The 27,989-nt window shown below is 42.8% G+C and overlaps 1 long non-coding RNA gene across 1 annotated transcript; it reads right to left on the bottom strand.

Moving 5' to 3' along the window:
* Positions 1-230: 230 nt before the first annotated feature.
* Positions 231-23,993, bottom strand: LOC116984751. The gene is made up of 4 exons (XR_004415116.1): positions 23,983-23,993; positions 17,361-17,370; positions 14,894-14,897; positions 231-463 (listed from the first exon to the last, which is right to left on the bottom strand). It is a non-coding gene; the product is annotated as an uncharacterized LOC116984751 (long non-coding RNA).
* Between the last annotated feature and the right edge of the window lie 3,996 nt (positions 23,994-27,989).

The raw sequence follows: 27,989 nt of genomic DNA, 5'->3' as shown, positions 1-27,989 counted from the left end.
AGAGAGTATAGTTCTGGAGAGCTAAGATCTGCCCGGTAGAAGTTGGATGTTGAGGATTCGTGGCAACATCTACCTTAAGACTGATGAAGGACCTGGGGATCAGCGGTCAAGCCCTACGCCAGGCCATCAAAGAAACATCACAGGTGGCAGAGCAGAGTAGCCAGTGGCTCTGGCTGAAGAAGTAAGACCCCATTTGGTCTCAAATAACCGACTAGACAGATGCAGAGGGGGGTGGTTCTGGGATGTCAGAATACACCGCTGAGCCGACTGGAGACGTCCTGGGTTCAATCAGCGAAACATTGATGAAAGTAGGTGCCCACTTGATAACCCCAATGACGTGTCTGCCTAGCCTTTCTCAACATCGGAGGAGCATAGGTGAGTGCAGAAGGCTCCCATCACCATCGGGAGTAAATTGATATTTGGCACTTTGGAGTTTTAACATCTAGTCCTTTGTATTTGTAAACTAAAAATGAGGGGCCAGTCATTTAAAACCAAAGGACATAGAAACTTCTTATACAAGATGGGGTATCTTCAGAATTTGTGGAGCCCTGTGTGGAGCACTTCATTAGAAGTACTGAAAGTGAAGGTAGATACATGTTTTATAAAATATATTTAGTTTAGTTTAGAGATACAGTGTGGAACTAGGCCTTTCAGCCCATCGTCCATGCCGACCATCGATCACCCTTACACTAGTTCTATCCTACACAATAGGAACAATTTACAGCTGCCAAATGACCTACAAACCTGCATGCCTTTGGAGTGTTGGGGGAAACCGGAGCAGCCGGGGAAAACCCACGTGTTCACAGGGAGAATGTACAAACTCCATACAGACAGCACCCGTAGTCAGGATCAAACTTGGGTCCCTGGCACAGTACGTCGACTAGCAGTCTACCGCCACGCCACCGTGCCGTCCATTTGTTTAATGCAATTTTAGAGCAGAGATTCATTCTCATTATCCAGGCCTCACTTTTCTCCAGCCTAGAAGCTTGGAACAGGAAGATTTTGTTAAACCATTCTTTTACATTTTCACTGATACACAAAGTATTAACATTTCTATTGAAACTCTTGCTGAAACTAAACATTCCCAGTGATGAGGGATTGTGGAAATATAAGATTATGTGAGCATGGTCTTAGTTCCAAATCCAAATGTTTGTAGTTAATGAAATACATTGCAAAAATCAGGAAATATTGTGGCTCATGAAATTTGAAAAATTGGAAGATTGTACCTTGTCCATTTCTTATTGCTGGTGCTGTTATTACACAAAATGTTTCACTTTACTTGATTTTATTTTCATATTAATCGCTAACGTATCACAGCAGAGACGTTATTTTCATGAAGCTGATCTAACCGACATTATTACAGTATGTCTGCTGCCAGGTCATAATTAAAAATAAAACAATAATTAATATTTTCCTAATAAAGCTGACAGTCTTCCCCTGATTCATTTTTTTCCAGCAATTGCTATATGCTTATTGTGTACTTACAGTCAATCCCATTGATGTTTACTGTGAAATATTGTGGAGCTGTTGTGCGTTTATACCGAGTGGCCATCCCTTTCAGTTTGTTGATTTTATATTTTTCCTGGATCTTTTTCAAATCATAATCTTTTGAGTTATTTTCAAAATGAAGCATTTACAATAAATTTCACGGGCAACTTATTAGCCAGGTGATTGTTATGGAGAGGGTACAGGCCAATTCCTGTAATTGTCTATGGGATTAATATCCCACACTGTTTACAAATGGCACTGCACTGGTGTCAACCCTCTGTCAGATGATCCTGAGCTCGACAGAAAATGCTGGAGTAACTCAGCAGGACAGGCAGCGTTTCTGGAGAGAAGATATGGGTGATGTTTCGGGTCGAGATACTTCTTCAGAAGAGTCTGAAAAAGATTCTCAACCCAAAACGTCACCCATTTCCTTCTCCCCAGAGATGCTGCCTGTCCCGCTGAGCTACTCCAGCATTTTGTGTCTACCTTCGATTTAAACCAGCATCTGCAATTCTTTCCTAAGCATGATCCTGAGCTGGTGTGTCGTCTGAGGTTAGTTGGTCCGTCAAATGGCACTCCACAATTTCAAGCTTATCTATCTGTTTCAATCTATCTCTCGATCTCACTGCATCCTACAGAGGGTTGACACCAGTGCAGTGCCATTTGTAAATGGTGTGAGATATTAATCCCATAGACAATTACAGGAATTGCCGGCTTTAAATGGCGGTGGGACTTGCTAGCGCCCGCCGGGGGCTTTGACTTTGACTTCGGGAGAGGAATGGAGAGCAGGGGAGAGACAAGACTTTGCCTTCCATCACAGTGAGGAGGAGATTCACTGTGATGGATGTTTGTGTAAATTGTGTTGGTGTGTGTCTTGGTTCTTTTCTTGTATGGCTGCAGAAACCAAATTTTGTTTGAACGTCATGTGAGGTTCAAATGACAAATAAATGGTATTGTATTGTATTGTATTCTTCTCTCTCTCATTCCTGAACATCATAGGCTCCTTAATTAATTCTAGTGGCGTGGAAAATGGAGGATTGATGTGTTCTCAAGACAAAATACTAGGAAGTTATGAAAATAGAGAAGGATGTTATTCCCTCATCTATTCAGAAAGGTCATCTGTCAACCAGCACAAGATCTAACCAGTTCCAAAAGGATTGCGATTTTTTTAATTATCCAATTTAAAATGGTATTCTCATATTATACAATCTCCAATTTTTGAAAGATTTTCCTGATTAGGCCCTAAATTACTGTGATTTTTAACTGTATTAAACATATTTGGCCGTATTACTTTCTTTAGGAAATTCCCCCTCAAGTTTACTATTCTATTTGTGTCGGCAGGAACTGCAGATGCTGGTTTAAACCAAAGGTAGACACAAAAAGCTGGAGTAATTCAGCGGGACAGGCAGCATCTCTCGAGCAAAGGAATGGGTAAGGTTTTGTGTCGAGACCCTTCTTCAGACTGGTTAGGGGTAAGGGAAACGAGAGATATAGGCGATGATGTAGAGAGATAAAGAACAATTAATGAAAGATATGCAAACAAGTAATGACGATAAAGGAGAGAGACCATTGTAAGCTGTTGGTTGGGTGAAAATGAGAATCTAGTGTGACTTGGGTGGGGGAGGAATGAAGAGAGAGGGAATGCCGGGGCTACCTGAAGTGAGAGAAATCAATATTAATATCTCTGGGCTTTAAGCTGCCCAAGCGAAATATGAGATGCTGTTCCTCCAATTTGCATTTAGCCTCACTCTGACAATGGAGGAGATACTATTCTACTCGTTAATAGACAATATCCCTTGACTCCGCTATCTTTAAGAGCCCTATCTAGCACTCTCTTGAAAGTACCCAGAGAACCGGACATCCCTCCGCAATTGGATCCTCGACTTCCTCATTCACAGAACTCATTCAGGAAGATTGTTTGTGTCCTCCTTAGTGTAGCAATGTTACAAAATTTTGAGATTTAAAAAATCAAGTCTGTAATTTACCCCATCAGATAAAGCATAAAAAGAAGTTTAATTTGACACCTAATTCACTTTCATATCTCATGTATTTAAAACGTTATGGCCATTTTCATACTCGGAAATTAGCATCTTGTTCCCTATTGATTTTCTATGGACGTAACAAAAAAGCTGTGATCGTGGACAGTCAAAAGCCCATAACTTTCTTAAAAATTAAGAGAACTGAATGAAATTTTCAGTTATCATAGATTGAACCATTCTGAAACAAATATAAAATAATCTTACTTGGATGACCTGAAATTAAAGCATATAATTAGTTAGTTACCCAAGTGTAGCTAATTTCAAACTTCAATTACTAGATCTAAACATCTATCCATTTCTTAATAAATGATTAACATTTTTAAATAGCCTAAGTGTGCAAATAATATTCATAAATAATTCACAATAAAACATGATTTTTAAATCTCATTTACATTAATTTATAGGCCAAATGGAAGGAATTTAGTGTTCAATTGCTGTAAATTAAAGTCCATTTTAAATCAGCTTTCTAGTGGGATCCTGTGAACGCGCCGGTTTAGAACGTTCACATTGCGGTAGATTTGTGCCCTCAAATGCCCAGAAAAATACTGCGGGATATAATGGGGCCAAAATGAGCTGCTCGCAATATTAAACTTTGTATAAAGGGATCTTAAGAAGCCCTTTTTAATGTAAAAATAAGCTACATACCTTCTGTGGTTTGCTCTATGAGACCCTGACGGCTGTCGGTGGTCGCGGGTTTAGAGATTGATTTTTAAACTACTATAACTATTATCCAAGGCCTTTAAAACTAATAATAGCTTTTGCGATGGGGTCTTCCAGCGATTTTTCGTTAATAATTAACAAGGCTGAACATCTTCGATTTGAACAGCCTAGAGAAAATTGCGTTTTAAACCCGCCCCCCTCTAAACGGCGCCAAAATCGCGCACACCCGCAGCGACAGATTTTCAGCGACGCTTCAGGTAGGCTTTGCAACATACCTACTTAGTGAAGACAGATCCAAAGTACCTGTTCAACTCATCTCCCATTTCCTTGTTCCCTAATCCTTGTTTCCTGTTCTATCTATTAACTTGAGTTGATTTTGTTGAAAGAAGAAAATTAAACACAGTTTCCAAAATATTGTAAATCAAACATTTTATGACAAATGTATTTGATTGCTGTAATTACTTAAGGTCACTCATTGTGTTGTTGGTGACAAGGATTATGAATGCATGATATCTTGCAAAGAATACCACAGGCCAATTTGGATGTGATTGATGTTCAGTCATTTCAAAATTACAATGGATAGGGAACTCTCATGTGAAACCATAACCTTTTCCGAAAAATCCCCCTGCAGTATACTTGAAGGATTTCTGACATTTTTTGCACAATACACAAACACTTGTGTTTGGAATGTTCAGAAAGTTGATTGGCTTTGACAAATTGCCAATTGGCTGTGCTCCATTTGACCGAAACATTAATATCTGAAAATAAAGACACAGTGATGAATGCTGCCATGCCTTACCCAGTTGCCATTTCTTTTAAGTTAAGTTGGTCCTAGTAAAATAAATGATTTTGCTTTAATGCTCTTTAAGTGTGGGGAAATCTGTGATTTTTTTTAACAGAGAACTTAGAACAGAACAGCACAGGAACAGGCCCTTTGTCCCACAATGTCCGTAGCGAGCATGATGCCAAGTTAAGGGCCTGAATGCAATCACCTCCTACAAGGCGAAACCAGGAGGCAGCTCGAATGTCGGCGAAACATCACTCCCTGATGAGCTAAATGCGTTTTACGCACGCTTTGATAGGGAGAATACTGATGTGCCTTCCCGAGCCCCTATTCGCTGTGATGGTATTTCAGTCTCAGTCACAGAGGCCGATGTCAGGAAATCCTTCAGAAGGGTGAACCCCCGAAAAGCACCTGGACTTGATGGTATACCCGGTCGTGTTCTAAAAACATGTGCGGACCAACTGGCTGGAGTTTTACGGACATTTTCAACCTCTCACTTCTGAGGTCTGATGTTCCCACCTGCTTCAAAAGGGCATCAATTATACCAGTGCCCAAGAAGAGTAAGGTGACGTGCCTCAATGACTACCGACCTGTGGCACTAACGCCTGTGGTGATGAAGTGCTTCGAGAGGTTGATCATGGCGGAAATCAACTCCTACCTCGACAAAAACCTGGACCCACTGCAGTTTGCTTACCACCACAACAGATCAACGGTGGATGCGATCTCACTGGCCCTCCACTCCGCTCTGGACCACTTGGACAACAAAAACTCATATGTCAGGCTGTTATTCATTGATTACAGCTCGGCATTTAATACTATCATCCCCTCCAAGCTGTTTACCAAACTCGCAGAACTGGGTCTCTGCGCATCCCTCTGCAATTGGATCCTCGACTTCCTCATCCACAGACCACAGTCTGTTCATATTGGTGGAAATGTGTCAGCCTCGATAACAATCAGCACGGGAGCACCTCAAGGCTGCGTGCTCAGCCCCCTGCTGTACTCACTCTATACCCATGACTGCGTAGCCGGTCATAGTGCGAACTCCATCATCAAGTTCGCTGGCGACACCACTGTTGTGGGACGTATCACTCTTGGGGATGAGTCCGAGTATAGAAGAGAGATTGAGCAACTGTCCATATGGTGCCAGCACAATAACCTGGCCCTCAACACCAGCAAAACCAAGGAACTGATTGTGGACTTTGGAAGGAGTAGGATCGAGACCCACAGCCCTGTTTATATCAACGGGTCAATGGTTGAAACGGTCAAGAGCTTCAAATTCCTGGGCGTGCACATCTCTGAAGATCTTTCCTGGTTCGAGAACACTGATGCAATTATCAAGAAAGCACATCAGCGTCTCTACTTCCTGAGATTATGGAGAGTCGGTTTGTCAAGGAGGACTCTCTCTAACTTCTACAGGTGCACAGTAGAGAGCATGCTGACTGGTTGCATCGTGGCTTGGTTCGGCAACTTGAGCGCCCTGGAGAGGAAGAGACTACAAAAAGTAGTAAACACTGCCCAGTCCATCATCGGCTCTGACCTTCCTTCCATCGAGGGGATTTATCACAGTCGCTGCCTCAAAAAGGCTGGCAGTATCATCAAAGACCCACACCATCCTGGCCACACAGTCATCTCCCTGCTACCTTCAGGTAGAAGGTACAGGAGCCTGAAGACTGCAACGACAAGGTTCAGGAATAACTACTTCCCCACAGCCATCAGGCTATTAAACCTGGCTCGGCAAAAACTCTGAACATTAATAACCCATTATTTGTTATTTGCACTTTATCAGTTTATTTATTCATGTGTTTTGTAGTCAATGCCTATTATGTTCTGTGTGCTGAACAAAGCAAGAATTTCATTGGGAAAAGAATTAAATCAAGCAATAATGAAAGATACTTGGGAAGAAAGTTTGCAACACATACATCAGTGTTCACTAAACGCCAGACATTCTCTAATACAATTTAAAGTAATACATAGGTTACATTATTCAAAAACAAAACTACATAAAATTTTTCAACATATCTCACCTATATGTGATAAATGTCAACATTTAGAAGCTACATTATCTCATATGTTTGCAAACTGTATAAAAATTAAAAAATTCTCGGTAAATATTTTTAGTATAATATCTAAAGTAACCAGCACACAATTGGACCCAGATCCAAAATTAATAATACTCGGAATATTAGAATTAAATCAAACACTTAGAACAACACAAAGAAACTTTATTGATTATAGTTTAATAACAGGAAAAAAATTAATTCTAAAATTTTGGAAAGGCCCTACGGCCCCCACAATCAAAATGTGGATTATAGAAATGACGGAGACCTTAAACGTGGAAAGAATCAGATTTTCCCTGTTGGACAAACAGGAATTATTCGTTGGAACATGGTCTCCTTTTATTGATTACTTAAAGGGTCAGAATGGTTCAGCACAGGAACCTGACTAGCACGCGGGCTAAAGAATGGATGAAATACTATACTCTGAAATGTACGAATATATCTCGAATGAAGTCTTTTTTATTTTAACAAATTTTTCCATTCTTCTTTAACTACCTTTTTTTTTTGTTGTTTTTGTTTTTTGTTTTTCTTCTCTTTCTTTTCTTTCTTTACTTCATCTATCTCTTTAGTTCTATCTAGTTTAAAAAAAATAAAAAAAAAGGCAAAAAGTATTGGAGACAATGTAATAATAATTGACAATATTATCAATTTAAAAATGTAAGACTGTAATGATGTATTTTGGTTATGTACCTATCTCCAATAAAAAATATTTTCAAAAAAAAAAAAAAGAATTTCATTGTCCTATCAGGGACACATGACAATAAACTTGAACTTGAACTTGAACTTGAACTTGAACTGTCCCACGAGCATGCGACTCCATGCGGCAAGCGCGACATAACGTGGTCGCTTGAGCCGTACGGCCTCGCGGGGCAGGTCCCACTTCGATCGCCGGAGACATATGGAGTTGTGCGGAGCAGGTCCCGACATCGCGCGGGGCTCCGAAAAACTGACACTGTTCAAAAATTCCGTGCGGCAATGGCCTGCCGGCCCGCAGCGTGTCGAAGTCGTACGCAACGTCTTGATGCCGTATGCAACGTCTTGACGACGTACGTCACACGCGAACTTCCCGCGGACTTCGCTCGAACTTCACGTCACTCACCCGACCTCCGCGCAGCCCCGCTTCCGGTTTGGTCGCGCTCGCCACATGCAGGCGCATGCTGGTAGGGCCGGCCCTGTACGGGGATCACTCGACCTCCACGCGACCCCCGCGCGGTCCCCGCATCCGGTTTGGTCGCGCTTGCCGCATGCAGGTCGCATGCTCATGGGACAGGACCTTTATACAAATCGCTGTATGCACGTTATCCATATCCTTCCATACCCTGCATATTCATGTACCCATTTAAAAGCCTGTTAATGGGCTTGATTGGAATCATGTATTGTCTTTCCGCTGACTGAGGAAAAAATTAGTTAAGACAAATGTGGGTACCTTGAAGGCAGAAAGAGGTGAATTTATTGTGACGAACAAGGAAATGGCAGATGAGTTGAACAGATATTTTGGTTCTGTATTCACTAAGGAGGACACAAACAATCTCCCAGATGTACCAGGAAACAGAGGACCTAGGGTTTTGGAGGAACTGAAGGAAATTCAAATTAGTCATGACTGATGGGACTGGAGGCTGTTAAATCCCCAGGGCCTGATGGTCTCTGTCCCAGGGTACTTAAGGAATGGCTCTAGAAATCGTAGACCCATTGGTGATCATTTTCCAATGTTCTATAGATTCAGGATCAGTTCCTGTGGATTGGAGGGTAGCTAATGTTATCCCACTTTTCAAGAAAGGTGGGAGAGAGAAAGCAGGGAATTATAGACCAGTTAGCCTGACATCAGTGGTGGGGAAGATGCTGGAGTTGATTATTAAAGATGTAATAGTGGCGCATTTGGATAGCAGTTACAGGATCGGTTAGCATGAATTTACAAAGGGGTAATCATACTCGACGACTCTTCTGGAATTTGTTGAGGATGTAAAAAGTAAAATAGACAAGGGAGAGCCAATGGATGTAATGCACCACGACTTTCAGAAAGGTCCCACACAGGAGATTAGTGGGAAAAATTAGAGCATATTGTATTGGGGGTATTGACACATCAGATAATGCTGAGGTATTTTACGACCATCAAAAATGCTATTGAAGTGTGGTCAGTGCTATAGTATAGGAAATCTATCAATGATTTATCAAGTAGCATGCTCTCACAAACTGCTGGAATTGTTACTTGATAAACTCTAACAGTGACAGTGGTTGAGGGGCAAGTATAGGGCAGATTATCTTTCCTCTTTAATGGATGGGATTTATATAGCGCCTTTCTAATACTCAAGGCGCTTTACATCGCATTATTCATTCACTCCTCAGTCACACTCGGTGGTGGTAAGCTACTTCTGTAGCCACAGCTGCCCTGGGGCAGACTGACAGAAGCGTTGCTGCCATTCTGCGCCTACGGCCCCTCCGACCACCACCAATCACTCACACACATTCACACACATTCACACACAGGCAAAGGTGGGTGAAGTGTCTTGCCCAAGGACAGTATGCACTCCAAGCGGGATTCGAACCGGCCACCTTCCTGTCGCCAGCCGAACACTTAGTCCATTGTGCCATCTGTCGTCCCGCGATGGGATAAGTGTTCGGCTGGCGAACACTTTGACCTTTATGTAAAGCTGAGAGTGCAATTGGCGCCTCAGTTTCACACTCCAACTTGCAAAATGCTACTGTAGACACTCCAGTGCCTCAAGAGTCTTGTCGACCTGGATGATGTGCACAAGTCTTCCGAGTGAGATTTGAATATCAGTTTGAGATTCTGTGCTGTGTTTCCAAACAATAGAACAAATGAATGCAAACTCAATCTCTTTTCATATTAATCACTAATCTTGTATCATAACAGATTTGGGAATCATTTACTTGTGTGACAAATCTTACAACTAATTATGTCTAATTAGGCCTTTTTGATACAAAGTTGCTAAACAAGCTTTCACATGATTGGGAAAAGCGAAAAGTAAAACATTTCAAATTATAATCAAGCTGAATTAGTTTCCAAACAATATGTGCGCACAAATAATAGATCTTTAAAATTATCATTTACACCAGTCGCGTGCTGCTCCAGGTAGAAGTTAGGAAAGTTTGGTGAACTTTTGTAACTTTGTCGGCACCAAAACGTGGAAAGACTTGTGAACCGCGGAGTTGCGATCTGCTATATGATTTTACCACGTTGAATGCAAAACGAAGCATTTTGCTGTGTAAATAAGCTCTTTCTAAGCTTCCGCCCTGTCTAGGACAATAGACAATAGGTGCTGGAGTAGGCCATTCGGACCTTCGAGCCAGCACCGCCATTCAATGTGATCATGGCTGAACATCCCCAATCAGTACCCTATTCCTGCCTTCTCCCCATATCCCTGACTCTGCTATCTTTAAGAGCCCTAACTAGCTCTCTCTTGAAAGTATCCAGAGAACCGGCCTCCACTGCCCTCTGAGGCAGAGAATTCCACAAACTCATGACTCTCTGTGAGAAAAAGTGTTTCTTCATCTCTGTTCTAAATGGCTTATCCATTATTCTTAAACAGTGGCTCCTGGTTCTGGACTCCCCCAACATCAGGAACATGTTTCCTGCCCCTAGCGTGTCCAACCCCTTAACAATCTTCTATGTTTCAATAAGATCCTTTCTCATCCTTCTAAACTCCAGAGTGTACAAGCCCAGCCGCTCCATTCTCTCAGCATATGACAGTCCTGCCATCCCGGGAATAAACCTTGTAAACCTACGCTGCACTCCCTCAATCGTAAGAATGTCCTTCCTCAAATTAGGGGACCAAAACCGCAAACACTACTCCAGGGGTGGTCTCACTAGGACTCTGTACAACTGCAGAAGGACCTATTTGCTCCTATACTCGACTCTTCTTGTTATAAAGGCCAACATGCCATTCGCTTTCTTCTCTGTCTGCTGTACCTGCATGCTTACTTTCATAGACTGATGAATAAGGACCCCCCAGATCCCGTTGTACTTCCCCTTTTCCCAACTTGATGCCGTTTAAATAGTAATCTGCCTTCCTGTTTTTTATACCAAAGTGGATAACCTCACATTTATCCACATTAATCTTCAACTGCCATGAATCTGCCCACTCCCCAACCTGTCCAAGTCACCCTGCATTCTCGTAGCATCTTCCTCACAGTTCACACTGCCACCAAGTTTTGTGTCATCTGCAAATTTTCTAATGTAACTTTGAATCCCTTCATCCAAATAATTGATGTATATTGTAAATAGCTGCGGTCCCAGCACCGAGCCATGCGGTACTCCACTAGTCACTGCCTGCTATTCTGAAAGGGACCCGTTAATCCCTACTCTTTGTTTCCTGTCTGCCAAGCAATTTTCTATCCATGTCAGCACTCTACCCCCAATACCATGTGCCCTACTTTTGCCCACTAATCTCCTATGTGGGACCTTATCAAATGCTTTCTGAAAGTCCAGGCACACTACATCCACTGGCTCTCCCTTGTCCATTTTCCTAGTTACATCCTCAAAAAATTCCAGAAGATTAGTCAAGCATGATTTCCCCTTCGTAAATCCATGCTGACTCGGACCGATCCTGTTACTGTTATCCAAATATGCAGTTATTTCATCTTTTATAATTGACTCCAGCAGCTTCCCCACTACCGATGTCAGGCTAACTGGTCTATAATACCCTGTTTTCTCTCTCCTGCCTTTCTTAAAAAGTGGGATAACATTAGCTACCCTCCATTCCACAGAAACTGATCCTGAGTCTATAGAACATTGGAAAATTATTACCAATGCATCCACAATTTCTAGAGCCACTTCCTTAAGTACCCTGGGATGCGGACCATCAGGCCCTGGGGATTTATCAGCCTTCAGTCCCATCAGTCTACCCAACACCATTTCCTGCCTAATGTAGATTTCCTTCAGTTTCTCCATCACCCCAGATCCTCTGGCCACTATTATATCAGGAAGATTGTTTGTGTCCTCCTTAGTGAAGACAGATCCAAAGTACCTGTTCAACATCTGCCATTTCCTTGTTCCCCATAATAAATTCACCTTTTTCGGTCTTCAAGGGTCCAACTTTGGTCTTAGCTAATTTTTTCCACTTCACATACCTAAAGAAGCATTTACTATCCTGCTTTATATTCGTGGCTAGCTTACCTTCGTACCTCATCTTTTCTCCCCGTATTGTCTTTTTAGTTATCTTCTGTTGTTCTTTAAACATTACCCAATCCTCTTGCTTCCCGCTCATCTTTGCTACGTTGTACTTCTCTTTTATTTTTATACTGTCCCTGACGTCCCTCGTCAGCCATGGTCGTTCCTTTCTCCCCTTGGAATCTATTTTCCTCCTAGCAATGAACTGATCCTGCACCTTTTGTATTATTCCTAGAAACACCTGCCGTTGTTGCACTGTCATCCCTGCTAGTGTATCTTTCCAGTCAACTTTGGCCAGCTCCTCCCTCATGGCCCCATAGTCCCCTTTATTCAACTGTAACACTGACACCTCCGATCTACCCTTCTCCCTCTCCAATTGTAGATTAAACCTGATCATGTTATGGTCACTACCTCCAAATGGCTCATTAACCTCAAGTTCCTTTATCAAATCCGGTTCATTACATAACACTAAATCCAGAATTGCCTTCTCCCTGGTAGGCTCCAATACAAGCTGCTCTCAGAATCTATCACAAAGGCACTCTACAAAGTTCCTTTCTTGGGGTCCAGTACCAACCTGATTTTCCCAGTCTACTTGCATGTTGAAATCTCCCATAACAACCACATCTTTGCTACATGCCAATTTTAATTCCTGATTCAACTTGCAACCGATGTCCAGGCTACTGTTTGGGGGCCTGTAGATTAGTCCCATTAGGGTCTTTTTACCCTTTCAATTCCTTAGTTCTATCCATACTGACTCCAGATCTCCTGTTTCAATTAACCCAAATGCAAGGAACTGAATTTCATTCCTAACCAACAGAGCTACCCCACCCCCTCTGCCCACCTGTCTGTCTTTTCGATAGGAGGTATTCCCTTGAATATTCAGTTCCCAGCCCTGGCCCTCTTGCAGCCATGTCTCAGTAATTCCCACAGCATCATACTTGCCAATTTCTAACTGAGCCTCAAGCTCGTCCACTTTATTTCTTATACTTCGCGCATTCATATACAGCGCTTTGACCTCCGTATTCACACCCCCCTCGCATCGCTCACAATTGGCCCTGACCTTACTCTTTTATCCCATCTCGGACTTTCCTTCCCATTAATTCGAGAATATTTTGTGATTTTTCCTGTAGCCACATCCCCTTCAACTACATCTTTATACTCCCAATGTGTCAACCTTTCAAAACTCTTTAGATTCTGGAGTAGTTCCTGAGGATTGGCGGGTAGCAAACGTAACCCCACTTTTAAGAAGGGAGGGAGAGAGAAAACGGGGAATTACTGACCATTTAGTCTAACATCGGTAGTGGGGAAACTGCTAGAGTCAGTTATTAAAGATGGGATAGCAGCACATTTGGAATGTGGTGAAATCATTGGACAAAGTCAGCATGGATTTACAAAAGGTAAATCATGTCTGACGAATCTTATAGAATTTTTCGAGGATGTAACTAGTAGCGTGGATAGGGGAAAACCAGTGGATGTGGTGTATCTGGACTTCCAGAAGGCTTTCGACAAGGTCCCACATAAGAGATTAGTATACAAACAAAGCACACGGCATTGAGGGTTCAGTATTGATGTGGATAGAGAACTGCCTGGCAAACAGGAAGCAAAGAGTAGGTGTAAACAGGTCCTTTTCACAATGGCAGGCAGTGACTAGTGGGGTACCGCAAGGCTCAGTGCTGGGACCCCAGCTATTTACAACATATATTAATGATCTGGATGAGGGTATTGAAGGCAATATCTCCAAGTTTGCGGATGACACTAAGCTGGGGGGCAGTGTTAGCTGTGAGGAGGATGCTAGGAGACTGCAAGGTGACTTGGATAGGCTGGGTGAGTGGGCAAATGTTTGGCAGATGCAGTATAATGTGGATACATGTGAGGTTATCCATTTTGGTGGCAAAAACAGGAAAGCAGACTATTATCTAAATGGTGGCCGACTAGGAAAAGGGGAGATGCAGCGAGACCTGGGTGTCATGGTACACCAGTCATTGAAAGTAGGCATGCAGGTGCAGCAGGCAGTGAAGAAAGCGAATGGTATGTTAGCTTTCATAGCAAAGGGATTTGAGAATAGGAGCAGGGAGGTTCTACTGCAGTTGTACAGGGTCTTGGTGAGACCACACCTGGAGTATTGCGTACAGTTTTGGTCTCCAAATCTGAGGAAGGACATTATTGCCATAGAGGGAGTGCAGAGAAGGTTCACCAGACTGATTCCTGGGATGTCAGGACTGTCATATGAAGAAAGACTGGATAGACTTGGTTTATACTCTCTAGAATTTAGGAGATTGAGAGGAGATCTTATGGAAACTTATAAAATTCTTAAGGGGTTGGACAGGCTAGATGCAGGAAGATTGCTCCCGATGTTGGGGAAGTCCAGGACAAGGGGTCACAGCTTAAGGATAAGGGGGAAATCCTTTAAAACCGAGATGAGAAGAACTTTTTTCACACAGAGAGTGGTGAATCTCTGGAACTCTCTGCCACAGAGGGTAGTCGAGGCCAGTTCATTGGCTATATTTAAGAGGGAGTTAGATGTGGCCCTTGTGGCTAGGGGGATCAGAGGGTATGGAGAGAAGGCAGGTATGGGATACTGAGTTGGATGATCAGCCATGATCATATTGAATGGCGGTGCAGGCTCGAAGGGCCGAATGGCCTACTCCTGCACCTAATTTCTATGTTTCTATGTTTCTAATCCCTCCCCCCCCCCCCCACTATTTAGTTTAAACACACACGTGCAGCCCTAGCAAACCTGCCTGCCAGAATGTCGGCCCCCCTCCAGTTAAGGTGTAACCCGTCCCTTTTGTACAGGTCACCCCTACCCTTGAAGAGATCCCAGTGGTCTATAAATCTAAATCCTTGCTCCCTGCTCCAGCCCCTCAGCCACACATTCAGATCCCATATCTCCCTGTTCCTGTCCTCATTAGCACGAGGTACTGGAAACAATCCAGAGATAACAGGTACCCCTACTGTAGAGAGAGTACAGAGGAGATTTACTAGAATGTTGCCTGGGTTTCAGCAACTAAGTTACAGAGATAGGTTGAACAAGTTAGGGCTTTATTCTTTGGAGCGCAGAAGGTTAAGGGGGGACTTGATAGAGGTTTTTAAAATGATGAGAGGGATAGACAGAGTTGACGTGGAAAAGCTTTTCCCACTGAGAGTAGGGAAGATTCAAACAAGGGGACATGACTTGAGAATTAAGTGACTGAAGTTTAGGGGTAACATGAGGGGGAACTTCTTTACTCAGAGAGTGGTAGCTGTGTGGAATGAGCTTCCAGTGAAGGTGGTGGAGGCAGGTTCGTTTTTATCATTTAAAAATAAATTGGATAGTTATGTGGATGGGAAAGGAATGGAGGGTTATGGTCTGAGCGCAGGTATATGGGACTAGGGGAGAATATGTGTTCGGCATGGACTAGAAGGGTCGAGATGGCCTGTTTCCGTGCTGTAATTGTTATATGGTTATATGGTTATATGGTTATAACCACCCTAGAAATCCTGCCTTTCAGTCTTCTTCCCAACTCTCTGAACTCATGTTGGAGAACCTCCTTCCTCTTCTTCCCGATGTCGTTTGTGCCTACGTGCACAACTCCTGCCGGCAGTTCACCTTCTCTCTCGAGGATGTTCTGAATTCGGCTCGCGACATCCTGAACCCTGGCACCAGGGAGGCAACAGACCACCCTCGCGTCTCGTCTGCCGCCATCGAATCTCCTGTCTGCTCCGGTCAGTCAATAAACCACTGATTCATGCACTGGAACAACTAAACTTTATTTTTAGAAAGCACTACAAATCACCCTATACGATACATAAACCACTGCAGGTTCAGTCCTTGTATCTGCTTGGCCAAACCCTTCTAGCCTTGTGCAAGCAGAAACACTGCAAAACGTCATGCAGTCCCAAGCACTCTTCCAGAAGATCGACCACGGACCTCATGGGGGCTGCCTTTTATAGGTCCCCGAACCTTGAGGGGCCGAACTACAGTGGGGTGGTACATTTACAATCCAATACCTATATACATGTGACAATAAATTAAACTAAAATAAATGTTTTTAAAAAAGCATTTTTTAACGTGACAATTTAAAGCACCAGAATAAAATATTTCCTAGGTATCCTGTACAGAAGAACATCGCAAATCAAAAGTCAGAAGATGGCACAGTGGCGCAGAGTTGTGGCCTTATGGCACCAGAGACATAGGTTCGATCCTGACTATGGGTGCTGTCTGTACGAAGTTTGTACGTTTTCCCTGTGACTTCATGGGTTTTCTCTGGGAGCTCCGGTCTCCTCCCACACTCCAAAGACGCAAAGGTTTGTAGGTTTACAGGCTTCAGTAAATTGTCCCTATCGTGTAAGATAGAACTAGTGTACGGGTGATTGTTGGTCAGCGTGGACTCAGTGGGCTGAGGAGCCTGTTTCCACGCTGTATCTCTAAACTAAACTAATCCACAAAAAAATGGATTTTGATATGTTTATATGCTGTGCGCAGAGCAATCCTTCCCTCAGCATTAAATAATAAAAGCTTGGGACAAGGTTAGTGGCACAATAGATTGACAAATACAAAGAATAAAAGGTGACAAAATAGCAGCAATAACCATTCTACTGTTAACAGTACAGAGACATTTCCGAATGCTTTTGTCTAACTCTAATAAACAATTTGCTTTTCACTCTTCATACAAAGGACAATCTATCCATGGCTTGCAGGAAATGAATACAGTTGTTCATGATTCAGAAATAATGATTTATGGAAAGATATTTACATCAACCACATTTTCTTATAAGTAAGCATGGCTGCTGTCAACTTTGTTTCATTCCTATCAGAAGATTTTTTAGTTTTAGTTGAGTTTAGAGATACAGTGCAGAAACAGGCCCTTCAGCCCACCGAGTACATGCTGACCAGTGATCCCGTAAATGAAATATCCTACACAGCAGGAACAATTGGCAACTTTTACCCAAGCCAGTTAACTTATAAACCTGTACGTTTTTGGATTGTGGGAGGAAACCAGATCACCTGGAGAAAACCCATGCGGTCACAGTGAGAACATACCATCCCCATACAGACAGACCACTAGTCAGTATCGAACCCGGGTCTCTGGCACTGTAAGGCTAAACTCTACTGCTGTGCAATCTTGCCGCATCAGAGATCACAGCTTGTTCTGACATATGATGTCAGTGTAAAATAATTTACTGAAAATCACACGTCATAATTCATGCCAGCATAGTTCAACATTTGAAATCCTATTCACAGTTATGACTTTATTGTGCAGCAAAGGTCTGGCCCTACTGACGATGCAACACCGAGCCCATCAACATCTCTACTTTCTTAGACGTTTGAGGAGATTCGGTATGTCAACGAAAACATTCTTGAACTTCGACAGGAGTATGGTAGGGAGCATATTGACTGGTTGCATCACAGCAAATCAAACACCCAGGAACAATGAAGACTGCAAAAAGTGGTGAACACTGCCCAGCATCATCAGACTCCCACACCATCCTGACCACACATCCGGAGGCTGCAGCGAATCGACCAATCTGCTGAGAAGGTTATTGGCTGCAACCTTCCCTCCATTGATGAACTGTGCACTGCAAGGGCCAGGAAGTATGCGGGTAAGATCATCTCTGACCCCTCTCACCCTGGCCACAAACTCTTTGAATCACTTCCCTCTGGAAGGCGACTCCGGATTGTCAAAGCTGCCACAGCCAGACATAAAAACAGTTTTTTTCCATGAGTAGTAGCTCCACTCAATAACCAAAAATCTGTAACCTCCTTTTTGATCTGGTATTTAATTTAATTCACATGTTTAATCAATAATGTTTTATTATTAATGTTTAATGTTTTATGTGTCATTCCTAATTGTCACTGTAAATATGTTGTCACTAGCGAGCAGAGCACCGTCAAATACCTTGTATGTGAATACTTGGCCAATAAACTTATTCATTCATTCATTTCACTCCTGCCGTTAGGAAGAAGGTACGGGAGTCTGAAAACCATAACGTCTAGGTACAGGAAGTTCTTCCATACTACCATCAGGCTATTTAAGTGTACAACCTCGAAATAGGTTCCAAACTTCATAGACATGGGGGCATTGTTTTTGTCTTTGTACTATTATTGTATATAGAACTTTTTAATTGTTTAATAAGGTATTTACTGAGAACTATGTTTAAAGATCCATTGTGCTTCTGCAAGTAAGTTTTGGGACATATGCCAATAAAACACTCTTGACTTGACTCTTGATCAGAATGTTGTAACTTAAATGTAACAAATGTCAAAATTAACTAATTGAAGACCCAACAAAATATATACATAACATTATGGATTCCAGCAGGCATTGTGTTACTATCAAAACTCAATTAGATATTTGGGGCCTCCGCCTAGATACATAGATACATGGACAATAGGTGCAGGAGCAGGCCATTCGGCCCTTCAAGCCAGCACCACCATTCAATGGAATCATGGTTGATCTTCCATAATCAGTTCCCTAATCCTGCCTTCTCCCTGTACCCCTTGATTTCACTAGCCCTAAGAGCTCTATCCAACTCTCCTTTGAATGCATCCAGGGATCTCTCCATATCTGCCATCAAGCAGCCACCAAATTGTCTTGTGCATGAGTGAACTATGCAAAAAAGAATTTTACTGTGCAGTGCATGTATGACAATAAAAAGACAATGAGCAGACACAAAAAGCAGGAGTAACTCAGCGGGTTAGACAACATCTCTGGAGAAAAGGAATAGGTGACATTTTGAGTCAAGAACCTTCTTCAGACTGGAGATGGGTGTCAACCCGAAAAGTCATCTATTCCTTTTGGCCAGAGATGCTGCCTGACCCGCTGAGTTGCACCAGCTTTTTGTGTCTATCTTCCAACATAACCAACATCTGCAGTTCCTTCCTCCCCATTGTGCCAATGACAGGATTATTCCTTGTGTCAGTTAATGGCTGTAATTTGACTACTGTAGAAGAGCAATTTAAAGCTTCACCTGTTTCTTTAAATTATGGATATTTATTATTTTATGTAGTAGATGTCTGTGTTTTAATGGTTGTATGGTAGGAATATATTCGAAAGGGATGATGGGTGGAAGGGGGAGAATATTATTGGAGCTCTCAGCCCATCTAGTGCAAGGATTTTTGATCAGCTTTAAATAACTGTAAACGATCAAAGTCAATCTCTGAATCATCCTCCATCATCAACTAGTTCATGTGAAGATCATAGGAATAAACTTTGTAACTGTAACTCTTTGAGCTGAAGCCGCCAAACAAAAGAAAGGAATCAAAGAGGCTTTTGGTCTCAGCTGCCAAATGAGAATTAGAAGTGCATCAATGACAATCCAAAGCAAGTCGATAATTGAATCTCAGTGAAGCAATTGTGGTTGTAAAACCACAAGATTTAGGAATAAAAGACGTAGGAAGTTCTAATGTGAAAAAGTAGTTAAATGGAGGAGGGGGATTTTCAATTGGAAAATATCATAGAAACATAGAAATATAGAAAATAGGTGCAGGAGTAGGCCATTCGGCCCTTCGAGCCTGCACCGCCATTCAATATGATCATGGCTGATCATCCAACTCAGTATCCTGTATCTGCCTTCTCTCCATACCCCCTGATCCCTTTAGCCACAAGGGCCACGTCTAACTCCCTCTTAAATATAGCCAATGAACTGGCCTCAACTACCTTCTGTGGCAGAGAGTTCCAGAGATTCACCACTCTCTGTGTGAAAAATGTTTTTCTCATCTCGGTCCTAAAGGATTTCCCCTTTATCCTTAAACTGTGAGCTCTTGTCCTGGACTTCCCCAACATCGGGAACAATCTTCCTGCATCTAGCCTGTCCAAACCCTTAAGAATTTTGTAAGTTTCTATAAGATCCCCCCTCAATCTTCTAAATTCTAGCGAGTACAAGCCGAGTCTATCCAGTCTTTCTTCATGTGAAAGTGCTGACATCCCAGGAATCAATCTGGTGAACCTTCTCTGTACTCCCTCTATGGCAAGAATGTCTTTCCTCAGATTTGGAGACCAAAACTGTACACAATACTCCAGGTGTGGTCTCACTAAGAACCTGTACAACAAGCATATCTGCCAAGTTTAACTGGAGTCAAATTTTGGTAAACAAACCACCATTGAACAACAGGAAATGTCTTGGATGCAGTTTAGATACACAGCCATCAATGAGAAGCATTGGGAATTTAAAGCTACTGCTGAATAGATTGCCAAAAAAGGTAGAGGTCAAAATGTAGCGGGACAAAGAAAACAAGTGATCAATGTTAGGCTCTCAGCATGTGGGAAAACAATGCAGATATTCGGTAATAGAGAGGGGAAAATTAAAAAATTAAACTTGAAATGTAAAGGCAGCTTGGCTTCGCTTGGGCAGCTTACAACCCAGCGGTATCAATATTGAGTTTAAGAAGGAACTGCAGATGCTGGAAAATCGAAGGTATACAAAAGTGCTGGAGAAACTCAGCGGGTGCAGCAGCATCTATGGAATAAAGGAAATAGGCAACGTTTCGGGCCTAAACCCGAAGGGTTTCGTCCCGAAACGTTGCCTATTTCCTTTGCTCCATAGATGCTGCTATACCCGCTGAGTTTCTCCAGCACTTTTGTCTTCCTCTGGTATCAATATTGATTTCTCTAACCTTAAATAACCCTTGCATTCCCTCCCTCTCCATCTCTCCCCCACTAGGGTCGTCAAACTAGTTTCACTGTCGTCCTGCTGGGTTTCAATATTTGTATTACACGTTATCACCTTCCCCACAGCCAACAATGGACCATTGTGGGCTCCATCGTTCCTTGATCATTGTTGCTGGCTTTGATTTGTCTTTTCGCATATCATTCATTAATTTGTTCTATGTACCTTTTCATATCTCTCGGTTCCTTCTGCCCTGACTCACCGTATGAAGAGGGATCTCAACCTGAAACGTCACCTATACCTTATCTCCAGAGAGGCTGCCTGACCCTTTGAATTACACCAGGTTTTTGTGTCTACGGTATAAACCAGCATCTGCAGTTCCTTGCTACAAAAAGCAAAGGAAGTGATGGAAAAGAGAAACAGCAGATATAAATGGAAGTCCAAAGGCCTCTACAGGCATGTAAACTGAAAGTGAATTGTGAAACGAAAGATAGAACTGGGCAGATAACAACAATTTAAAAAATGTACTCATGGAGGTAGAAATCATGGCTGAGATATTAATTGAATATTGTACTTCACTGAGGAATAAGATGCAGTTGGACTCTCAGTGAAGCAAGGTGTAATTAATTACATTTCTGAGTGTGCTAAAAATTGATAAATTCTAGATGCACTTCAAGCAAGTATTTCAGATGGCTCGTGTAACATACAAACAAGTGCAAATTCACGAATTCAATCAGGGAACTGGAAAATTATAAATATTGTTCAAGCGAGCCATATATAATTAAACTGATAGAAACCTTTGATGACGTAAAAAAAAAATTTGCTTTAAGAACAGGGGAATTTGGAGGAATACACAGATTGTGCATTGAAATGAGCAAATCAGGTTGAATAAATGTACAGGCAAAAGAGATCTGTTTAACTAAGCATCATGTTAGGCACAAACACTGTGGACCAAAGGGCCATTCCTGTGCTGTACTATGATCTTAAACTGCATTAACCATTCCTCAGCCCACTTGCCCAACTGATCAAGATCCATCTGTAATTTTTGATAATCATCTTTGCTATCTGCAATACTACCAATTTTAGTGTTTAGTGTTTAGAATTATTATTTTTTTAAATCCTATGAATGAATAAGAGTAAAGGGGCGGTATTGCGGCACAGCTGTAGAGTTGCTGCCTTACAGTGCCAGATATCCAGGTTTGATCCTGGCTACGGGTGCTGTCTGTATGGAGTTGCACATTGTCCCTGTGAACTCGAAGGCTTCCCCCTGGTGCTTCGGTTTCCCCGCACACTCCACAGACATACAGGTTTGTAGGTTAATTAACTTTGGTAACACACTTTTAATTTGTCCTTGATTTGTTAGTGGTTAGTGTTAGTGTAGAGGAATCTAGGTGGCGTGACCGACATTGCAGCGGCTGCAGTCCGTCTGTCTTTTTTTTATTTTTTGTCCCGTTGAATGTAAAGTTTTGTTGTGGTTTTTATATTGTTCTTAGCTGTGTATATGTGGGGGGAGGGGGTGGTGGGGGAAACTTTTAAATCTCTTCCCTGTACGGGTGACCCGACCTTTTCTCTGTCGGGTCCCTGTTGTCGTTGGGGCCTAGCACCGTGGAGCGGGCTCCAACCGGAACGACCTGAGGGAGCTGGCGGAGCTGCTGACTTACCATCGTGGAGCTGGCCGGCTTCGGAGTGCCGAGAGCTGTGGTGGCGCGCTGCTGCAGCCCGACTCCGGAGCTCGGAGGCTCCAGCTCCACGGTGACATCGGGAGCTCGCGGGTCCCTGGTGGGAGACCGCTTTTTGGAGCTCCCGCAACGGCATCTTCTCCTGCTCGAGTTGCGGGGTTGAAGATGACCTGGAGCGGAGCCTTACATCGCCCGCTGCGGCCTTAATGGCCGCGGGACTTGCCATCGCCCGCCGAAGGCTTTAACATCGGGAGAAGAAATGGAACACAGGGGAGAGACAAGACTTTGCCTTCCAGCACAGTGAGAAGGGGATTCACTGTGATGGATGTTTGTGTAAATTGTGTTGGTGTGGGTCTTGGTTCTTTTCTTATTGTATGACAGCAGAAACCAAATTTTGTTTGAACTTCTTTTGAGGTTCAAATGACAATAAATTTGTAATGTATTGTTATTGTATTGTGTATGGGAATCGCTGGTGCGTCGAAGGGCCTGTTTCCACGCTGTATCTCTAAACTAAACTAAACTAAACTAAAGAGACTTGTTGAATGCAAGGTCTCTTGCCCTTAATAGTGGTAAATTTATCATAGACTTATCGTCATTCCGGTTTACTTCAAATCTAAACTCATACCAGATAGGCATCTAATACAGATAAACATTTTTTGTGCCAACTATTACATTTTGGAAGATATTTTCTTCCTCTAGACATTGTCTTTTCAACATTTACTGTAAATGTAAATATCTGTGGCTCTGTCCAAGTGTGTGTTGTAATCACAATTGCCAGCAAATTCAACAGCAAATCAACCCTGGAGATGGTTGAAGTATTTTATAGTGGTTTCACTGCAAACTAAAATATAACATTGTATTTATTTGAGGATAATGCCATTAAATCCGATGAAGCTCTCCTGTTATCTCTACTTGTTTGTTTTCTTTCATTAACTCTGAGGAATAAAATAAAATAGAAACACAAGATAATAAAAAAAAGAACCAGAGGAAAATAATTGGTTTATCTTGCAGACGGTTAGTTATTGGTTCTGTGTATAGCCACCAGAAAGTGTCAGTACATTCCTGACTTCGAAATGCAGTGCTTGAGCCAGTGCCCTGAAGGTCAGATTGTCTCAATCTGTTGAGGATGCACCAGTTATCAGCCTCTCAGGTTTATGTCAGCCATGACCAGAGTATTAATGTAGCCTTTTTAATTTGAACTAGGCTTTTGCAAAGGATGAACAGGAGAACCGCCATTGTGTTTTGTTCATTACTATTATGATACGATGCATTCTGATAGAACTTTATTTATCAAAGAGTGGTGGATGTATGGAACAAGCTGCCAGAGGAGGTAGTTGTGGCAGGAAATATCCCAACGTTTAAGAAACAGTAAGACAGGTGCATGGATAGGACAGGTTTGGATTGATATGGACCAAATGCTGGCTGGTGGGACTAGTGTAGCTGGGACATATTAGCTGGTGTGGGCGAGTTGGGCCGAAGGGCCTGTTTCCACACTGTAGGCGAACAGTTATAAATCACAATAAGATACATAATCATGAAATTAAAGTGACGAGTGGACAGTCCAGGATTAGGGACGTGTAAAGATTGGGGAAGGGGAGGGGGGGAAAGGGGAGTCAATCTACCCCACGACAGAAGGGGGAGGAGTTGTTCAGTTTGAAAGCCACAGGGGAAAAGGATCTCTTGTGGCATTCTTTGCTGCATCTTGGTGGAACCAGTCTGTTGCTGAAGATGCTCCTCAGCTTGACCAGTGTGTCATGGAGGGGGTGAACTATATTGTCAAAGATACTCCGCAGTTTGAGGAGCATCTCCCCTCCAAGACTGTCTCCTGTGAATCCAATTCCACTTCCAGGATAGCTCCAGCCTTCCTGATGAGCTTGTTGATCCTGTTGGCATACGTTGCCTTCATCAATTAATTTAGGTGAGATAAATATGTGTTTATAACTTAAATTTTAATGTTTATTTTATTAAAATATTTTGATGTTTGAAACTATTTAATTATCTCGGGGGAAAAAAAGACACAATTTTCTGGAGTAACTCCACAGGTCTAGCAGCAACTCTGAGGAACAAGGATAGGTGCAGTTTTGTGTTGAGACTTTTCTTCAGATGCTTTCTTTCCCCCACCTCCCCAACTCCCCACTTCATAATCAGTCTGAAGAAGGTTCCTGACCCGAAATGTCACCTATCCATGGTAGACACAAATGCTGGAGTAACTCAACGGAACAGGCAGCATCTCTGGAGAGAAGGAATGGGTGAAGTTTCGCGTTGATACCCTTCTTCAGACTGATGTCAGGGGAATGGGGGGTATAGAGATAAAATGTAGTTGGGGACAGTAAGACTAGTAGGAGAACTGGGAAGGGGGAGGGAATGGAGAGAGAGGGAAAGCTTGAAGTTAGAGGGCTACTTGAAGTTAGAGAAGTCAATGTTTATACCGCTGGGGTGTAAGCTACCCAAGCGAAATATGAAATGCTGTTCCTCCAATTTGCGTTGGGCCTCATTCTGACAATGGAGGAGGTCCTGGACAGAAAGGTCAGTGTGGGAATCGGAGAGGGAGATAAAGTGTTGAGCAACTGGGAAATCAGGTAGGTTTAGGCGGACCGAGCGGAGTGTTCAGCGAAATGATCGCCGAGCCTGGAACAGCGGATACAGTAGATGAGGTTGGAGGAGGTGCAAGTGAACCTCTGCCTCACCTGAAAAGACTGTCAGGGTCCTTGGATGGAGTCGATGGGGAGGTAAAGGGGCAGGTGTTGCATCTCCTGCAGTTGCAGGCGAAAGTACCTGGGGAGGGGGTGATTTTGGTGGGAAGGGAAGAGGTGACCGGGGAGTTGCGGAGGGAACGGTCTCTGCAGAAAGCAGAAAACGGTGGAGATGGGAAGATGAGGTTAGTAGTGGGATCCCATTGGAGGTGGCAAAAATATCCGAGGATTATGAGCTGTATGCGACGGCTGATGGGGTGGAAGGTGAGGACAAGGGGGACACTGTCTTTGTTATGAATGGGGGGACGTGGAGCAAGAGTGGACCTGCGGGATATTGAAGAGACCCTCGTCTTTCATCTATAACGGAAGAGGGGAACCCCTGTTCCCTAAAGAATGAGGACATCTCCGATGACCTGATGTGGAACATCTCATCCTGGGCGCAGATGTGGTTAGACGGAGGAATTGGGAGGAGGGAATACATTCTTTTCACCTATCCATGTTCTTCAGAGATGCTGCCTGACCTGCTGAGTTACTCCAGCAATTTGTGTCTGGTGTTATAAGTTATTGACTCCATTTATACTACACATTGCCTTGGAAAGGCCAGCAGCATAATCAAGGACGAGTCGCACCCTGGGCACTCCCTCTTCTCCCCTCTCCCATCAGGCCAAAGGTATATAAATTGTCCTTGGCAAAACGCACACCTTCAGATTCAGGGACAGTTTCTTTCCAGCTGTTGGCCAGACTGAATCATCCGGAGAGCAGTCCTGAACTACTATCTACCTCATTGGTGACCTTGGACTATCCTTGATCTGACTTTGTTGGCTATATCTTGCTCTAAACATTATTCCCTTTTCATTATTCCCAATCACTGGATGGATTTAAGAGAGGGTTAGTGGAGTCAAGGGATATGGGGAGAAGGCAGGCACGGGTTATTGATAGTGGACGATCAGCCATGATCACAATGAATGGCGGTGCTGGCTCGAAGGGCCGAATGGCCTCCTCCTGCACCTATTTTCTATGTTTCTATGTTTCTCTGTATCGAAACACTGTAAATGGCTCGATTGTAATCATGTATTGTCTTTCCGCTGACTGGATAGCACGCAACAAATGCTTTTCACTGACACATGACAATAAACTAATCTAATTAACAACTGCGGTTCCTTGTGTCTCCAAAAATGTTGTATGTCTCTGGCCATCAGAGATATCTAGAAACAATTCAATAACCTTTCTGATCAAAGGGGCAGTCAACAGATCAGCAGGGCAGACCAAGTTAGGACCTTATTTAGTCTCTTGCCTCACCTTCCACCCGTTGCCTCTTGTGGTTAGAGGCCATTACACAAAGTCACTAGACCACGGACACAGCTGCAAAAGGTGAGTGGGGCCATGGATGTAGCAGTCTTCAGGCTAGAGCTCATCAGGTCCATAGATCAAGCGCTCTTCAGTCCATTCCTATTTGCTGCAAGTTATCTTCTGAAATGCATGTCTTTAAAGTGCAGCAAAAGCTTATTGAATAATATTTGTAAAAAAGAGAATTGACTTGAAATAAGAAACAATTCAAGACCAGCAAACAAATCAAGGTCGGCTTGGTGGCGCAGCGGTAGAGTCGCTAGCTTACAGCTCTTGCAGCGCCAGAGACGCGGGTTTGATCCCGACTATGGGCGCTACCTGTACGGAGTTTGTAAATTCTCACCATTACCTCATGGGAGATCTTCAGGTTCCACCCACACTTCAATGACGTACAGGTTTGTAGGTTAATTGGGTTTGTATACTTGATATAAGTGTAAATTGTCCCTAGTATGTGTAGGATAGTGTTAATGTGCTGGGATCGCTGGGCCGAAGGGCCTGTTTCCGAACTGTATCTCTAAACTAAACTAAACCATGACAGAATGAGCAGGCAGTGAAGGTAACTAGATTGCTCTTTCAAAAAAGTTGGCACAGAAATGTTCAGATAAATAGCCTTTTATTGTATCATTCTAAGGTCATGTTGACAATTGCATTGCCAACTATCAGTTGAACTAAAGGTTATTTTTGTATTAATTTAGGTTTTTTAATTCAATTAAATTAGAAAAACTCAGCTTCATCACAGCAGAAAGACCATTTAATTATGTGAACTCAGAGCGAGCTTTTGATTAATTTAATTTTACAAGCAAATTTAATGTAATAATGCAAATTATTAAAATAATCTATGGACTCAAGCAATATCTCTCAGACTGAAAAACATTGGCTTTGCTATGATTGATGTAAAGAAAGTTTTTTTTTTTTCCAACAGTGATGTCAAAATCTGGAAATGTCCCTAAAGCACTACCATCACTTGTTTAGTTTAGTTTAGAGATACAGCACAGAAACAGGCCCTTCGGCCAACCAGGTTCGCACTGACCTGCGATCCCCACACACTAATGCTGGTTCTCCACACACTACAGACACTTTACAATTATAGTAAGCCCATTAACCAACAAACCTGTACAACTTTGGAGTGTGGGATTAAACCGGAGATCCCTGAGAAAAAACGCGCAGGTCACAGGTAGAATGTACAAACTCTGTACAGACAAGCACCCATTGCCAGGATCGCACGCGAGTCTGAATGGTGGCCGATTATCTGAACGGTGGCCGATTAGGAAAAGGGGAGAAAAGGGGTCATGGTACACCAGTCATTGAAAGTAGGCATGCAGGTGCAGCAGGCAGTGAAGAAAGCGAATGGCATGTTAGCATTCATAGCAAAAGGATTTGAGTATAGGAGCTGGGAGGTTCTACTGCAGTTGTACAGGGTCTTGGTGAGACCACACCTGGAGTATTGTGTACAGTTTTGGTCTCCTAATCTGAGGAAATACATTCTTGCCATGGAGGGAGTACAGAGAAGGTTCACCAGACTGAT

Source organism: Amblyraja radiata, chromosome 2, assembly GCF_010909765.2.
Source record: "Amblyraja radiata isolate CabotCenter1 chromosome 2, sAmbRad1.1.pri, whole genome shotgun sequence".
In the NCBI taxonomy this organism is placed as follows: domain Eukaryota; kingdom Metazoa; phylum Chordata; class Chondrichthyes; order Rajiformes; family Rajidae; genus Amblyraja; species Amblyraja radiata.
Note: the sequence above shows the minus strand (reverse complement) of the source record. Positions and strands in the feature narration are given on the sequence as shown.